The sequence below is a fragment of the Rhinopithecus bieti genome, unplaced genomic scaffold (assembly GCF_001698545.2).
Source record: "Rhinopithecus bieti isolate Rb0 unplaced genomic scaffold, ASM169854v2 scaffold_23667, whole genome shotgun sequence".
Classification (NCBI taxonomy): Eukaryota; Metazoa; Chordata; class Mammalia; order Primates; family Cercopithecidae; genus Rhinopithecus; species Rhinopithecus bieti.
This window is the reverse complement of record NW_016810892.1, coordinates 38,151-44,150: the sequence shown is the minus strand read 5'-3', so window position 1 is coordinate 44,150 and position 6,000 is coordinate 38,151. Positions and strand designations below refer to the sequence as shown.

At 33.6% G+C, this 6,000-nt stretch overlaps 1 long non-coding RNA gene across 3 annotated transcripts in view; it reads right to left on the bottom strand.

The window, feature by feature from the left end:
* Positions 1-6,000, bottom strand: part of LOC108542947 (uncharacterized) — a 106,101-nt gene that overhangs the window by 90,624 nt on the left and 9,477 nt on the right. The window contains exon 1 of one of the 3 annotated variants that reach the window (XR_001889412.1): positions 5,418-5,461. The exons of the other annotated variants lie outside the window; for them this stretch is intronic. This is a non-coding gene — a long non-coding RNA (uncharacterized LOC108542947). Of the gene's footprint in view, positions 1-5,417; positions 5,462-6,000 lie in introns of those variants that run through there. 3 annotated transcript variants of the gene reach the window in all.

Here is a 6,000-nt window from a genome sequence, read left to right as displayed (position 1 = left end):
ATATATAATACATAAATATATAATTATATGTAACATAAATCATATATACATGTTATATGTAATGGGTAAATAATAACTAAAACTTGACACATAAAACCAGCAAGAAAATTCAAACAATTAACAAGAACTCATTTTTCCATGACCCATTAATTACAGAACAATTAAACAACTACATGAAAATTACAACTGCCTACATATTAGAAATGCATTTCAACTCACCTAGGGGTCTAACACACTTTTAAGTGGATACACAAACATTTTATTAACTGAAGAGAAAAAAACACTGCCTATTAAATTCATGTACTACGGCTTATAGAGCTATCTACAGAATTCTCACCTCCATGATTCCTTGCAAAACAAGTGAAAATTTAAAGTATAGAGTCCCTCTTTAACCATGTAAGTGATAAAGAGTTAATATCCAGAATATATAAAGAATTCCTATAACCCAATAACAACAAAAAAACTGATCTGATTTTAAAATGGACAAAGAATTTACATAGAGATTTCTCCAAAGAAAACATGCATATGGCCAAGAAGCACAGGAAAAGATGCTCAACATCAGTAATCATCCAGAAAATGCAAATCAAAACCACAATGAGCTATCACCTAACCCCCATGAGGATAGCCACTATTAAACACACACACACACACAACAGTGTTAGTGAAGATGTGGAGAAACTGGAATCCTTGTGAGCTGTTGGTAAGAATATAAAAGAGTGCAACTGCTACGAAAAACAGTATGGAGTTTCCTGAAAAAACTAACAATAGAACTACAATATGATCTAGAAATCCCATCTCTGGGTAAATATCCAAAAGAATTAAAAACAAGATCTCAAAGCGATATTGGCACACCCATGTTCGTTGCAGCATTATTCACAATTGCCAAGGGGATGAAGCAACGTAAACGTCCATCAAAAGATGAATAAATAAAATATGGTATGGCATATATGTGAATATTATTCAGCCTTTAAAAAGAAAGAAATCCTGTCATGTGTTATACAACATAGATGAATACTGAGGACCTTATGCTAAGAGCAGGTAGCAAAAAGCCAGTCACAAAAAGACATGATTCCACTGCACGATTCTACTTATGAGGTATCTAAAGTGGTCAAAATGAAAGAAATAGAAAATAGAATGGTGGTTGTCAGGGGTCGACCTGACAGGGAGTGGGATTTAGAGGGTTGTTGTTTAATGTATGTAGGGTTTCAGTCATGTGGGGAATGGGTGGGTCTGGGGATCTGTTGCACAACAATGTACATGTGGTGGACAATATTGTACTATACACTTGGAAATGGTTGGGAAGGCGAATTTTATGTTGTGTGTGTCTTTTTTAATATCTTTATGTGTTTCTTTGCCACAATAAAAAGAGAGGGCAGGACGGAAGAGTATCTCTGTTATTGGCCAAGAATGATACAATTTGTTTCCTTAATCCCTATAGTAAAACCACAGGCATAAGAAAAAAAAAAGAACCACTGACAAATACTATATATTTATGACTAGTATGAAATTTACGTGCATTTTTAGCATTATGCAATAATTGCTTTGCATCACACGTTCCAATTAACCTATATTTATAAGATTCCATTCCAAAAAAAAAAAAAGATTCCATTCCAGTGGGAGTGTTCACATAACTTTTAAAGTAATTGTTACAACTGAAAACTTTCCTGTACTTTCCAAACTACTGGGTTTTTATCTCGGCATGCTTTTATTTATGAGGTCCATCTCCAGTATATGTTATCATATATCTTTGAATAAATAAATATCAGAGAAATAAAGGTATTCCCACACTATATATTTATTTATAGGGTTAGTCTCAGAAATGTTTAGTGTATGTAGCCATCTTCATCAATGATCTTAGCTAAATCTTCTGGATAACTTATGGCAGCTTCTACAAAAAAGCACTTGCTGTTTCTCCTTGCACTTTTATGTTATGGACATGTCTTCTTTCCTTAAACCTCATAAGCCAACCTCTGCTAACTTCCAACTTTTCCTCTGAAGCTTCCTTGCATCTCTCAGTCTTCACAGAATTGAAGAGACTGAGGTCCCTGCTCTGGATTAGGCTTTGGCTTAAGGCAATGCTGTGCTGATTTGATCTTCTATCCAGACCACTAAAACTTTCTCCATATTAGCAACAAGTGTGTTTCACTTTATTATCATTCATCTGTTCATTAGATAGCATTTTAATTTTCACCTAAGAATTTTCCTTTGCATTTACAACTTAGCTAACTGTTTGGCATGAGTGACCTAGCTTTCAGCCTATCTCAGCCTTTTAACGTGCCTTCCTCACCAAGCTTCATTATTTCCAGCTTTTGATTTCAAGGGAGAGATGTACAACTCTTCCTTTCTCTTGAACACTGAGAGGCCACTGTAGGGTTATCAATTGGTCTAATTTCAATATTATTCTGTCTCCGGGAATAGAAAGGCCCAAGCAGAGGAAGAGAAACAGAGAAACAGCCATTTAGTGGAGCAGTCAGAACACACACATTTATTAATTAGGTTCACCGTATTATATGGGAATGATTCATGGCACCCCAAAACAATTGCAATAATAACATCGAAGATCACTGATCACAGATCACCATAGCAGACATAATAATAATGAAAAAGCTTGAAATATTGAGAGAATTAACAAAATGTAACACAGAGACACAAGTGAGTACATGTTGTTGGAGAAATGATGCCAATAGACTTGCTAGATGCAGAGGTGCCTCAATCCTTCACCGTATAAAAAATGCAACATCTACGAAATTCAATAAAATAAAGCATGCCTATAAAAACAATTTCTTAAACTAGTTCTCTAGAAACAGAAACTTTGGAAAGTCTTTTTATTAAAAAACTATTAATAATGAATTCAGAACAAGAAAAGGAATATTGGGTCTTTTTTTAAAGTTAAAGATAATAACATAAAATTTATTCTAATGGGTTGGGGAAGGGGAAATTAGATGAAATGGATAATTATAGAAAATTTCCCAGAAAAGCTTAAACTACTAATTTTGAGTTTAAAAATAGATAGGAAGCCTCAATTAGACAATAGTAAAAAATTTTACTGAAAGCAAATCAATATCTACCCTCTCTGCAAAATGCACATGCCCAGTTTTACTAGTCAGTTTTGCGAAATTCAAAAAGAACAGATAACTCCTTGTTATTTAAATTTGTTCAGAGCACAGAAATAAAGATGAAAAGCTTCCCCAAAATTGTGTCAAAATTATTTACAAAAAAACTAAAAAGTCCTCCTACTCATTAATAGAGATTTTTATAATGATAAATAAACACCAGCAAATCAGAACAGCATTAGATCATGTTAGGGTTTATCACAAGAAAGAAAAGTTAAGCAGTAATATATCCATTAATATAATTCAATTCATTAACATATTGGCTTTAAAATATGATAATCATGACAGACACTATTCATGTAATTTCCCCAGCTGGTGGATGTAACCTGAGTGAGCACCATCTCCACCCACAAATTATTGGATGAATGCTACAATGTTACACCTATTGAAGAATATACTTTTTGGGAAAGGGGGAATTTATAAATGCCAGGAACCAGAAATGAAGAGACGGCATAAGTGGAAATCCCTAATCCTTTCAACATGACACAGTGAGACAAACCAAGCCAGAGCACTGCTAACCCAGTAGACCCAGAGGTCTACTGCCAACCTCTACTATCACCTCCACAACCTCATCTCTCCTCCTGATAATTCAGTCATGAGAGTCAGTCTTGTGGGTGGGGAGAGCACTCAGATTGCCTAGCATCAGGTTTTCTGGATTTGGAGCAAAAGCAGTTTAGAGGAATTGCCTCAGTAGGTCAGCTACCTGTCTTACTAAAGATATTAGGGAGGTAAGATGCTCTAGTTTCTCCTGCAAAGGTGGGGCAGAGAGAGAGTGAGAGCTGAATTTCAGTGAATTTTCTCCTGCTGATATAGGAGAAATGTTGTTGTCCCAGCTAGCCTGATGTTCAAGCAAGCCAGTCTGAGCCTATAAGGTCACCTTCAGACAATTCTGATTGTTGCCTTACAAAAATTCAATTCCTATGCATGTTTTATCTTTATAAATTTGGAATAGAAAAACATTTTTCTGTACTTTATTGGGGAGAATCTACCAAGAACCTACAGCAAATCTCATATTTAATAAAAGATCAAAAGCATTCCCCATTTAAAGCAGGAACAAGAGAAAGAGGTCCTTGTAGATTTCTGGAGACCTTCCTAATATAGTAGGAGCAAAATAAAAATATATTTCTAAAAGACAGAATTATCAATATTGGAAGATACAGTTGACTACCTACAGAATACAGGTTTCTGAGATAGTAATAATTTCATTCCTTGATACAGCTGATAGTTACATGGTGTGTTTGCTTTGCAAAATAAGCAAGTTTTCATTCACAATTTGTGCACTTCTGTATTTTTTCTGTCCTTTAATTTTAAATTTTTTACTTAAAAAATAATATAATTCTTTGGCTGCTTAACCATTATCAAATATAATACCAATTTATTTCAAAATGGCAACTCACAATAAACTAATAATCAAGAGCGCACGACTAGCTAATTAAGGAGAAAATTTAATCTCTTAAGCTCAGTATAACATTAGGATAACATTTGAATAGACTGAAAAGCTTGAAACACTGAACATTAAAAATTTATAAAATTACTAGAAGAAAATATAGAGAAATTTTTTATACTTTTTGATTGAAGAAATTCTTCAAGGCTTAAAATCTAACAGCCACAAAGAAAAAGCTGATAGATTTGGCCACAAGATACCAGAAGCAAAATTCAAAGATAATTAATAGACAAATGGGAAATACTTACATACATAAGATTAAAAGAAATAATGTCAAAAAATTTTAAAGAACTAATAAAAATCAATTTTAACAAAGGATGACTCAACATTTTTGAGGAGTAATGATATGAATGGTAATTTACAGAAAAAAAGGAATACAAATAACCAACACACCTAAGCAAATATGTCTAGTCATATATAGTCAATGAAAAATTAAAAAAGTAAAGCAGTATCATATTTTAAATACCAGATTGGCCTGAAATTAAAACTTTTTACAATATCCAGTGTTAGTTACGATATGGGGAAGAGGTGCTGTTAAGGAGCATAAAAATTCATACAGCTCTTTAGAAAGCAATTCATTAATATCTGTAAACTTTAAAATAGGCATATTCCTTGAGATAATATTTACATCTAATACTACTCTACAGAAATACTTGCACAAATGAACAAAATAAGAAAATACTCATTGTATCAATGTTTGTAATAATAGATTATTATACATTTCCATCCACATAATAGTTAAGCTAATTTTATCTATATATTGGAGTTATTAAAATAATAGGAAGTTCCAGCCTGGGCAACATGGTGAAACCCTGTCTCTACAAAAAATACAAAACTTAGCGGGGAACAGTGGCACATACCTGTAATTCCAGCTACTGGAGAGGCTAAGGTGGGAAGATCACTTGAGCCAGGAGGTTGAGGTTGTAGTGAATTGTGACTGTGCCTCTGCACTCCAGCCTGAGTGCCAGAGTGAGATTCTGTGTCAAAAAAAGAATAGGGAGTTATATGAACAAACAAGGTAAAATAAAGAGAGAAAATAAAGTCAAATAAGATCTAGAGTATAGTCCCATTCTTCAAAAAAAAAAAAAAAAAATCTGTACATGTTTCTGGGGATTTTGAGCAGAATCTATCAACACTTCTTCACCATTCAGAGTTCATAGGAAACTGAGAAATAAGACCAAAGATATATGGACAAAACATAAATATATCCTAAAACTCTAACTGACAAGATGTCAGATGGATTTTTTACACTAGCAGAGTATTTAGTCAAGAGGGAAGGAAACTGATAAACAAGCACAAAATAAATAGGATAATTTCAGACACTAGTGAGTGCATTGATGAAAATAAAACATAGCAATGGAGAGAAGTTAAGAGGTGAGACTGGGATGGAAGGAACTACTTTAGATTAGGTAGTATGGGCAGACCTCTTTGCAGACTTGAAAG